Below are 12,883 nucleotides of genomic sequence, written 5' to 3'. Positions count from 1 at the left end.
TCCTATGCACACGCAAGATCATGGTGATGCATAGCAACGAGAGGGGAGAGTATCGTCTACGTACCCTCGTAGACCGTAAGCGGAAGCGTTATGAGAACGCGGTTGATGTAGTCGTACGTCTTCACGATCCGACCGATCCAAGTACCGAACGTACGGCACCTCCGAGTTCAGCACACATTCAGCTCGGTGACGTCCCACGAACTCCGATCCAGCAGAGCTTTGAGGGAGAGTTCCGTCAGCACGACAGCGTGATGACAGTGATGATGATGCTACTGATGCAGGGCTTCGCCTAAGCACCGCTACGATATGACCGAGGTGGATTATGGTGGAGGGGGGCACCGCACATGGCTAAAAGATCAACTGGTCAACTTGTGTGTCTATGGGTTGCCCCCTAGCCACGTATATGAAGGAGTGGAGGGGGGGAGAGGCCGGCCCTCCTAGGCGCGCCCCAAGGGGAGTCCTACTCCCATCGGGAGTAGGATTCCCCCCTTCCATGTAGTAGGAGTAGGAGAGAAGGAAAGGGAAAAGAGAAGAGAAGGAAGGAGGGGGCGCCACCCCTCCCCTAGTCCAATTCGGACTAAGCCTTGGGGGGCGCGCAGCCTCCCCTCTCTCTTTCCCCTAAAGCCCAATAAGGCTCATATACTCCCCGGCGAATTCCCGTAACTCTCTAGTACTCGAAAAATACCCGAATCACTCGGAACCTTTCTGATGTCCGAATATAGTCATCCAATATATCGATCTTTACGTCTCAACCATTTCGAGACTCCTCGTCATATCCCTGAACCCATCTGGGACTCCGAACTACCTTCGGTACATCAAAACACATAAACTCATATTACCGATCATCTTGAACGTTAAGCGTGCGGACCCTACGGGTTCGAGAACTATGTAGACATGACCGAGACATGTCTCCGGTCAATAACCAATAGCTGAACCTGGATGCTCATATTGGCTCCCACATAATCTATGAAGATCTTTATTGGTCAAACCGCATAACAACATACGTTGTTCCCTTTGCCATCGGTATGTTACTTGCCCGACATTCGATCGTCAGTATCTCAATACCTAGCTCAATCTCGTTACCGGCAAGTCTCTTTACTCGTTCCATAATGCATCATCCCACAACTAACTCATTAGTTGTATTGTTTGCAAGGCTTAAAGTGATGTGCATTACCGAGAGGGCCCAGAGATACATCTCCGACAATCGGAGTGACAAATCCTAATCTTGATCCATGCCAACTCAACAAACACCATCGGAGACACCTATAGAGCACCTTTATAATCACCCAATTACGTTGTGACGTTTGGTAGCACACAAAGTGTTCCTCTGGTATTCGGGAGTTGCATGATATCATAGTCATAGGAACATGTATAGTTATGGAGAAAGCAATAGCAACAAACTAAACGATCATTGTGCTAAGCTAACAGATGGGTCAAGTCAATCACATCATTCTCTAATGATGTGATCCCGTTAATAAAATGACAACTCGTGTCTATGGCTAGGAAACTTAACCATATTTGATTCAACGAGCTAGTCAAGTAGATGCATACTAGTGACACTCTGTTTGCCTATGTATTCACACATGTACTAAGTTTCTGGTTAATACAATTCTAGCATGAATAATAAACATTTATCATGATATAAGGAAATAAATAATAACTTTATTATTGCCTATAGGGCATATTTCCTTCATGAGACTCATCTTCGGTCAAAAACCAATAGCGGAACCTGGATGCTCATATTGGTTCCTACATATTCTACGAAGATCTTTATCGGTTAAACCGCATAACAACATGCGTTGTTCCCTTTGTCATCGGTATGTTACTTGCCCGAGATTCGATCATCGTTATCATCATACCTAGTTCAATCTCGTCACTGGCAAGTCTCTTTACTTGTTCCGTAATGCATCATCCCATCACTAACTCATTAGTCACATTGCTTGCAAGGCTCATAGTGATGTGCATTACCAAGAGGGCCCAGAGATACCTCTCCAACAATCAGAGTGACAAATCCTAATCTCGATCTATGCCAACTCAACAAACACCATCGGAGACACCTGTAGAGCATCTTTATAATCACCCAGTTACGTTGTGACGTTTGATAGCACACTAAGTGTTCCTCCGGTATTCGGGAGTTGCATAATCTCATAGTCGTAGGAACATGTATAAGTTATGGAGAAAGCAATAGCAATGAACTAAATGATCATAGTGCTAAGCTAACAGATGGGTCTAGTCCATCACATCATTCTCTAATGACGTGACCCCGTTCATCAAATGACAACACATGTCTATGGCTAGGAAAGTTAACCATCTTTGATTAACGAGCTAGTCTAGTAGAGGCATACTAGGGACACTTTGTTTGTCTATGTATTCACACATGTACTAAGTTTCTGGTTAATACAATTCTAGCATGAATAATAAACAGTTATCATGATATAAGGAAATATAAATAACAACTTTATTATTGCCTCTAGGGCATATTTCCTTCACTCACCACCCCTGGCTCCGGCGGAACGCGGTCGACCGGACATGTGCCGAAGGGGAAATTGAGCCTGCCACCGCGCCGTGGTAGCAGACCTGCTAGTGGTCGTATGCCATGGCCACGAGCTCGGCCGTGTGGAAGCTACCGAGCCACCGGCGGGTGTGGGTCTCTCGATTTGTAATCTCGGTAAGCCACGTCCCCACCGCCACTGTCGGACCCCGAGGTAGGACCTCGTCAGCTGCCGAGTCCGAGGGAGGACGAGGAAGTCCTTGAACCGGCGTAGGGGTGCGGCAGCGCGCGGATCGGGGGACCAGCGACGGCGGATCGGGCACGCGGAGGATGACGGGACACCTCGGCGGCCACCTCGCCGGCGTCGGGAGAAAAGGCCGCGATAAACCTCTTTTTGGCCATTGGCTCCTCGAGCTCCCCGGCACACAGGCAGAGGTTGAGGATGGAGGCGCCAGCGATGGCGGCGACCTACCAATGGTTTCGAGGGGGCAAGGTTGTGTTTGAGGAAATACTGCGGCAACTGAAAATTTTACTAGGCGGGAGTAACAAGGCGGGGCTACTGAAAATTTGGACCATGGGCGAGCAGATATTTTTGAGATTGCGAGGGATGCAGAGGCAGGAGTAAAATGTCAGGACTACTGAAAATTTGAATCAAGGGACTGAACCAGAGCAGATGTTTTTGGGGAGCGAGCTAGTGTGCTTGACACGCCGGCTATGGACTGTAGCCGACGCACCTTCTCGAGTAAGCCATAGGTGTACTATACACCGACGGTGCTCCAAGATATTTTGTACTACATCTCACACGGTTGGTGATAATAAACTGTGTGTGATCTACTTGATTTGAATTACATAATGGGGTCATAGCAGCAATGGACATTGTTTGAATTGCTAGACCTTTTATCTGCAGTGAACATGCAACTATAAGTGTGTCGTAAAAGAATTGGAATTATTCAGGGTTCGTTTGGACATTTTATGCATTAAACTGGTTTTCTAGCCATTTGAGGTGCACAATTCAAAATTAAACTACATGCACATGCTCCGGTGCATATAAATTGGTTGAAAAATCAAATCTGTGTCCTTCAATGCATGCTTAGGTCCCATGCAAGAAATGGGAATGAATTTTTCGGGGTTTGTTTGGCCTTTTTATACATTAACTGGGTTTTCTAGGCATTTTATGTGCATAGTTCAAATTTGAACTACAAGCACATGCTCCGGTGTACCAAAGTTGGTTGAAAAATCACATGTGTGTCCTTGGGTGCATGCTTAGGTCCCATGCAAGAGATGGGAATGAATTTCAAACACCGGGGCACTGTTGATTGCCGGCAAAACGTTGAGGTACCTGGTTTTTAAATTTTAGTAAATCCAAAACTCGTCTGAAATTCATGAAACTTGGCATGGTATCATGGAGCAGTATCAACATGTCGTGGTGAAAATTTTGTCCCATTTGGGGCAGGTTTGGGGATAAGCTTCTCACAAACCAGAGCTTCTCACAACAAGCATGATGGTTTCGGTAGGGAACGTGCCACCTTTGGGGGTGGAACGATATCCGTTGCCTCTTATTGCTTTCAAAAATTTTCTAGTGTCAATATAGAACAACGGGAGTGTTGTGTTTAATCTTGGAATTTTTCGGGGTTCGTTTGGCCTTTTTATACATTAACTGGGGTTTCTAGGCATTTTATGTGCATAATACAAAATTTGAACTACAAGCACATGCTCCGGTGCACTAAAGTTGGTTGAAAAATCACATGTGTGTCCTTGGGTGAATTTCTAGGTCCCATGCAAGAGATGTGAATGAAATTCAAACACCATGGCACTATTGATTGCCGGCAAAACGTTGAGATGCCTGGTTTTTAAATTCTAGTAAATCCAAAGCTTGTCTGAAATTCATGAAACTTGGCATGCTATCATGGAGCGGCATCAACATGCCGTGATAAAAAAATTGTCCCATTTGGGGCAGGTTTGGGTATAAGCTTCTCACAAACCAGAGCTTCTCACAACATGCATGATGATTTCGATAGGGAACGTCCCACCTTTGGGGACGAAACGATATCCATTGCCTCTTATTGCTTTCAAATTTTTTCTCATGTCAACATAGAACAACAGGAGTATTGTGTCAATTTTTATGATTTTTCGGGGTTCGTTTGGACATTTTTATGCATTAACTGAGTTTTCAGTGCATTTATGTGCATAATTCAAATTTGAACTACATGCAGATGCTCTATTGCATATCAATTGGTTGAAAAATCAAATGTGTGTCCTTGGGTGCATGCTTAGTGTCGGAGTAAATAACCATGGGTAGCCTAGCCGACTCCCCCTGGCCCTTTTGAAAAAATTACGAGCCGATCCGGCCCTCAAGAATCCAAGACATGGGGCCGCCTTCCCCTTGCCGGCTGTCTCCCAGGCCGGCTATCGGAAGGCAACCCGACTTTAGCCCTCATGAAGAAAGCCGCGGGAGGGCCGGCTCCGAGAAGCCGGCCGCGAGAAGGCCGACTCCAAGAAGCCGGCTTCCACAAAGCGGTCAAGATCGTACCCTCAAAGTCTGTATCCACATAACGACAATGTGACGGGGCGTGGCTACAGTAAAGCCCGCCACCCCCAAATCCCGGAGCACGTCTGGCACAGTGCGCCGTACGGGTGGCCATGACCCGTCCGGCGCGGCACTGTTGCCACGTTGACCCTGATGTCATCCATGACGGGCTGCCAGTGTGGCCCACGGGCGGTGGGCCCCTTCAGGCAGAGAGACACCCGAAGGCGGCCAGGCCTCCCCCAGTCGGCCCAAGACAGGGCCGGCTCTCCACAGCCGGCTTGCCACCTCCCTCGAAGGAGACGCCCCATTAAGGAGACAAGACGCGGTGAGGCTATAGTGATCACCCGCCGCACGGCGGCACTGTAGCCACGCCCACCACGGTGAAGCCCTCGTCACCAGGATGGAGCAACAGTAACCAGCCACCGACAAGGCCCTGGATAGTGGGGCCTACCTGTCGACCAAGGAGCCGGTAGCCGGCGGGACCCACCAGCCGGTGGGCCCCAACAGCCGGTGCAGAAGCCGGCGAGTGTAGACACAAATGGCTGGGCCCCACGCCCAGCCGGATTACCATTGTATCCCCGGGGGTAGGCCTATATAAACCCCCCGGGACACCCATGCAAAGGGTTGTTCCCTGCTAGTTTTAGACACCTCATAGGGAGGAGAAGAGAGCGAGCAGTGCCCTTCTTCCTCCCCTCGCCAAACAGCTCAAGGAGCATTGTGTAGCTACTTGTTCATCTAGTGATCATGCGGAGACCCCGCAGAGCAGCAGTAGGGGTGTTATCTCCACGGAGAGCCCCGAAGCTGGGTAAGATTCGCCGGCGTGCATGTCTTCGCCTCATCCCGCTTCCAGGCACCGACGACGTCTTATTGGCTCCCACAATGATAAGCCACCCGTTGGCATATGTCGCACCTACCACCCGACACTTAGGTCCCATGCAAGAAATGGGAATGAATTTCAAACATCAGGGCACCGTTGATTGCCGGCAAATAGTTGAGATGTCTGGTTTTTAAATTTTAGTAAATCCAAAACTCATCTGAAATTCATGAAACTTGGCATGCTATCATGGAGCGGCATCAACATGTTGTGGTAAAAAATTTGTCCCATTTAGGGCAGGTTTGGGTATATGCTTCTCACAGACCAGAGCTTCTCACAACAAGCATGATGGTTTCGATAGGGAATGTCCCACCTTTGGGGACGAAACGATATCCATTGCCTCTTATTACTTTCCAATTTTTTCTTGTGTCAACATAGAATAACAGGAGTGTTGTGTCAATTTTTGTGATTTTTCGGGGTTCGTCTGGACATTTTTATGCATTAACTGAGTTTTCAATGCATTTATGTGCATAATTCAAATTTGAACTACATGCACATGCTCCAGTGCATATAAATTGGTTGAAAATCAAATATGTGTCCTTGGGTGCATGCTTAGGTCCCATGCAAGAAATGGGAATGAATTTCAAACACCAGGGCACCGTTAATTGTCGGCAGAACGTCGAGATGCCTGGTTTTTAAATTCTAGTAAATCCAAAACTCGTCTGAAATTCATGAAACTTGGCATGCTATCATGGAGCGGCATCAACATGTCGTGGTAAAAAAATTGTCCCATTTGGGGCAGGTTTGGGTATATGCTTCTCACAGACGAGAGCTTCTCACTATAAACATGATGGTTTCGATAGGGAACGTCCCACCTTTGGGGACGAAAAAATATCCATTGCCTTTTATTGCTTTCAAATTTTTTTCTTGTCTCAGCATAGAACAACAGGAGTGTTGTGTCAATTTTTGTTATTTTTCGCGGTTCGTTTGGACATTTTTATGCATTAACTGAGTTTTCAATGCATTTATGTGCATAATTTAAATTTGAACTACATGCACATGCTACAATGCATATAAATTGGTTGAAAAATCAAATATGTGTCCTTGGGTGCATGCTTAGGTCCCATGCAAGAAATGGAAATGAATTTCATACACCAGGGCACCGTTGATTGCCGATAAAACGTTGAGATACTTTGTTTTTAAATTCTAGTAAATCTAAAACTCGTCCGAAATTCATGAAACTTGGCATGCTATAATGGAATGGCACCTGCCATGTTGTGGTATTTTTCGTGTCCATTTTGAGAGAAGGTGCGCTCGAATAACAGCCAATAATGGCATTTTGAAAAAATAGCTGCCACTTTAATATCTCAAACGGTTGTATAATTCAAATCGTATGCGTTCTGTTAACCATTCACGTGATGCCATGTGTCCTCGTTTTCATGGCTATAGGAGGTGCCGCGCGGACAACTGCTTGACCTTGACTGAACGGGAGGTGTGCGAGCGGAGTCCGGTGCACAGGCTAACCGAGAGGCGTGCAAGCTGTCCTCCAATGCGCAGGCTCACCGGGAAGCGTGCGAGCTGTACGCTGCGCAGGCTCACTGGGAAGCGAGCCCTTTGACTTCCATGGTCACCTGCCTTCCTCTCCATTAATGGCGCCCAAGCCGTTGTTTAATACGGGCGGCCTTACTGTTCGTCTCCCATTCCCCTCCCTCCCGCATACCTCCACCAATGCCATGGCGCAGAATGATCATCTGCCACTAGTCTTCAAGTTTGGTGAAGTCGACTCCGAGCCGGAGGAGATAGAAAATAAGGAGGAATGGGGCCTCATGGACATGGCCCAGAACGAGCTGGTCGCGGCGGTTGCTGCCCCCGCTCCCAGCTCCCATCCCCTCGCCCGCGCCAGCGCCCATCCCCGTAGCATTGACGAGCTGGTCGCCGAGCACTATCGCAGAGCTCGAAGCCACGGGCGTCAACGAGGTCTTCGTGGACCCGCGCAAGCTCGTGTACATGCCAGTGCCAGAGCCAACACCTGTGCCCGTGCCCGTGCGTGCCCCTCCACCTACCGTGGCGCCGGCCCCCGTGCGTTTGGCTGCACCCGCCGCGCCCATGCCCGTGCGCGCCCCTCCACACACCGCGGGGCCGGTCCTCGTGCATTTGGCTACACATGCTGCGCCCGTGCCCATGCCCGTGCGCGCGCCCCCCTCAACAGCATGGGACGCCGCCGACGACCGCTACCTCTTAGCGGCGCCAGTTGTCGTCCTCCCGCGCCCCGCCCGTCGATCGCGCAACTACATGATGTTTGATTTACAAGCGAAGAACATTTTGTGCTGCCTTGAAGACTTCAACAACGGCGTCCCAGAGGACGACAACGACGGCACGACATGCCACCTTCGTCACTGCCAGAAATAGTTCTTTTGGGGGTTTAACACTGTATCTCGAATTCTCAATCATATGAATATAAATTCGCAGTGTGACTGAATGAAAGATATGGTTTGAACGAACTTGCGTTTTTCTCTCTTAATGTACAGACTTATCAAACGATTTTCTTTTGAAAAAGACATCAATGGTTTTTAATATAAAACACTCATCGCAAACGTTTTAGTTAGAACACTCGTACGCAAACCGACAGCTTCCCCAGGAAGCCAAGGGAAAATGTGCCGAGCAGGATTTCTGCATCCCTTCAACGCAAACGGTTTTTTTGCATGACCCGTGTGCAACCACGTAGAAACAATTGGGTAAGATTTGCATCTGTCATTTTGGGTATGTTGCCATTTGTCAAACTGGAAAGATTGACATTTGTTTACCTAGTAACATTGCCATTTGTCAACCTTGTAACACTGCGATTTGTCAAAATATGCAGCTAAAAATCACTAGCACTATCTAATTTTGGCAACTAAAATCACTAGCACTGTTCATATGGACACCACTAGCACGCGTGAGTTGATGAACGCATATGCAAATGTACCATTGATTACATACAACAAGTCATCAACCCACAACGACAACGAGGATACACGTTGGATTATAGATCATTTCCAACAAAACATTCTAGTAAAGCAAAGTTTTTCTCACACAACAAATAACAAAGAGATGAAATGAACTTTAGCTCAACCACTCGTTGACGTTGGAAATGCTTGCTTTGAACCAGAAGTGATTCTCTGGGAAGGGCCAGCTACTGTCAATCTTGAGACCAACGCATGACTGATCATCCAGGCTGAAGCGGCCTATGTCAGGACCCATATTGGGATGGTAGGGAAGCATAGAAATGTCCGAGTTATAGACACAATTGTTTCTCATAAATGGTAGTAACATTGTGTCAACAGCAGCTGGATCGCCTTCCACCATCATTGGATAGTTTTGTCCAAGGAAGAGCGAGTTTCCTCCAAGACTTTCAATACTGAACCAGGGAGAAGGTGTTGGCGCTAGTACACTAGTATCCATCCCGAATACCCTGCAACGGATGTTGGGATAGGTCCGGAGAGTGCGACCATGCGAGACAACACCTGCTTCCTTAGTAACATTAGCAGTGCCCTGTATACAGACAAGAAGAGGTGATCCATCGGAATAAGTTGCCAGGCGCCACTAAGTATATGGGTCCTCATGCTCGTGATCATCAGCATCGTCATCTCCCCCTTGGTTATAAAATTTTTCAAGTATAGGTGGTGGAATGTTCACAGGACCTTGGAAACACAAGAAGGTTAATTAGTAAAGGGAAACTAGCTAACCCGCATGGATGTGGATGAAACAATTATAATTACGGTGGAAGACAAATGTACCGAAAGCATCAAGATTCCATGCAAAAATAGTGCCACGAGTGGTGGCAGCAAACACAAGACACTCGTATTGAATTGCATCACAGTACTCATCCATGTACAGAAATTGATTTTTGAGCAATATCCATCGAGGCGTGGAAGTAAGGAAGGCAACAAGCTTGTCGAAGATAGCAACAACTTCATAGTTCGTGTAATCCCAAGAGCGGTTGGGAACTCGACATATTGCTATCTTCAATAGACGACAATCACCATGATCGTATTTGAACTCATGTAGAATACCGGTGTACTCAACCTCTGGGCAGTCTAAGATTTTTGGAAGTGGAACCCGGTGACGAGTGTACACATTCACAAGTTCCCACTCGCAGTTGTACCCAATATAAACAACCCAATCTCCATTTGCACCTGCCCAAGCCTTGCCCTCAAGCGATGGCATCTTAACTCATACATGTCATTATAAAGCGGCATCAACTTGCACAAGGCGAGGCTTCCCTCGTCCCCGCACCAGTCAGCAGGGTCATGGCGAAGAAGATAGGGGAGATCAAACCGCTCCTAGACCCTTGGGTTCGTTGTAATGATGTTATTAGTTGAGTCGAGAATGGTCTTGAACGAACCTGCCATGCTAACCGAGGTGATGATGTCGCATCGATCAATGAGTCCCTCCACCACGTCATCTCGGGGCAAGAATAACGGGGTCGTTTCCGGCCTGTGTCCCTCCATGGAGAAGATGATCGAACAATGGAAGAAGGAAGGGTGAAGGCAAATGGAGGGAGGAAGAGCGTGCGGCAGCAGTTCCAAATCAAGAGGGAAAGGCGAAGATGCGGTGGACGGTTGCCACGGTACAAGAAGAGGCTAGTGGGGAGCGAATGGTTGCCACAGAGGTCACACACTGACGACAAGGTCGAGTGAACCACATGTTGTATATCGCACACACCTTGATCTCGCTGGCCGTTTCTTTTGTGTTGCCTAATCACAAACAGTTCATTTGAGTGAACCATATGCTGTACATCGCACACACCTTAATTTGGCTGACCATTTCTATTCTCTTGTCTCAACGCAAACAGTTCATCCGAGTGAACTGCATGCCATATATCGCACACACCTTGATCTGGCCGACCGTTTCTTTTGTGTTGCCTAATCACAAACAGTTCATCCGAGTGAACCATATGTTGTATATCGCACACACCTCCATCTGGCTGCCCGTTTCTTTTGTTCCTCCTCATCGCAAATAGTTAATTGAACTGAACCATATGCCCTGCATCGCACACACAACTAAAATCCGAACCGTGTTTGATGCATCCGTCATCGCAAACGTTTTGCACCTTTTTGACGGTTTTTTACACCACCGTTTGCGATTATTACATTGCACACAGTTTTGTTGAAGGGTCTCTGATCGTAGTGTCGCGTTAGCAGCATCCTGCAGTAGTGAGGGGCCAAACATGGCATTCAAGATTTCTCTCGCAGCCATCTCGACTCCACCAGACACCCTAGGTCACTCCTAGTAACCAGGGACTTCAGTCACTAGCCCACTCTGGCGCGACGCCGCGGGGATTCGATGGAGAATTGGCCGGATGACCCTCTCGGCGGCGGCTGGGGGAGGGAATGGAGGCCATCCGCATCAACTACCCTAGGCACGAAGTGGCGGCAATAAGAAGCGGAAGGGGAGAGTGAGGACCGCTCTATGAAAGCGTCGTTCCATTTACTCCTCTTTAAAAAGAGGTTGGCATACGAACCATATCCTAGACGAAGCCTGCACAACTGTTGGGTCGGCCCACTAAGTTTGTCCGGCCCTGCCATCCAAAGAGGAGATAGTGGCATCACCGGTAAAAAGAGGAACATGACCACCCTACAACGACTCGGGAGGCAGGAGACACGAAGAGAAGAGCCCAACAGAATCTTGGAGCCCGGATGCTCGCGACCTCCGTCACACTCGGGGGCTACTGATGGGGTCCCAAACCCGGGGTGCCTAATGTAAAGGAGCCCGGCCTCGACCTTGACCAGGGCTCACCAGGCCCAAAGAACCCTAAGAAGGAGAGGACGGCGGACGTGTACCCCAAGGCAGAAGGCGGCAGCCAGATCGATCTGATATCTTCTCTGTGTGGACCCTAGACCTCTATTGTTTATATAAAGCTAGGTCTAGGACCTCATTAGGGATCCAATCTGGAACTCAACTCTCGGTAGATATCTCGACCACTGTAATCCTGTGCATGAGGTATCCCCTCACCATGAATACCAAACAAAGCAGGACACAAGGTATTACTCTTCGAAGGCCCGAACCTGGGTAAATTGTGTGTGCAGACTCTGTTTCGGTACTTCTGGTCTCGCCATGAACTCTACCGAGGGATTTGACGGGAATTCGTTCCGTCACCCTACTTTTCCTGTTACCATCTAGCCCAGACCACCAAGCTTGGGACCCCCTACCCGAGATCTGCCGGTTTTAGCACCGACACTTAGTAGGACAAGCATCGCCAACCTTGATAGGGTCCATCAACAAGTGCAGCTGAGCACCAGTAACATCCTAGAAATGTAGCATGTGATCACAAGATTTATCAAACTCAAAGCGAGGAAAATGACGCATATCAATGAAATGATCAAGGTATTACTCTTCGAAGGCCCAAACCTGGGTAAATTGTGTGTGTGCAGACTCCATTTCGGTACTTCCGGTCTCGCCATGAACTCTACCGAGGGATCTGACGGGAATTCGCTCCATCACCCTACTTTTCCTATTACCATCTAGCCCAGATCACCAAGCTTGGGACCCCCTACCCGAGATCTACCAGTTTTAGCACCGATACTTAGTAGGACAAGCATCGCCAACCTTGATAGGGTCCATCAACAAGTGCAACTGAGCACCAGTAACATCCTAGAAATGTAGCGTGTGATCACAAGATTCATCAAACTCAAAGCGAGGAAAATGACGCATATCAATGAACCGGTCAATAGTGCAGGTGATTCTCTCTGTTTTTGTCATCCATTCAAACACCCAAGTGTTGCAGTCATTTAGATTCCCCGAGACATAAAGAGTGGCATAAAATTGCAAAATTATTTCTTGGTTCCATCCATGGTTGAATAAGAGAAATCTCTTCTGATGCAACTAATCCAGTTGATCAATGGTTGTCTAGTTGTGCTATCATGAAAATTCAGAGAAATTAGGCCTGTTTGCAAACTTCTAGTCCAAGAATCAAATCATGATTTTATCGGTCCCGCAAGGTCGATCAAATGTTCTGTAATTTTTGTCCTGAAAAGCCCCAAAACACTAGAAAACAGAAACTGGCCTTTGG

The sequence above is a fragment of the Triticum aestivum genome, chromosome 2A (assembly GCF_018294505.1).
Source record: "Triticum aestivum cultivar Chinese Spring chromosome 2A, IWGSC CS RefSeq v2.1, whole genome shotgun sequence".
Classification (NCBI taxonomy): Eukaryota; Viridiplantae; Streptophyta; class Magnoliopsida; order Poales; family Poaceae; genus Triticum; species Triticum aestivum.
Note: the sequence above shows the minus strand (reverse complement) of the source record.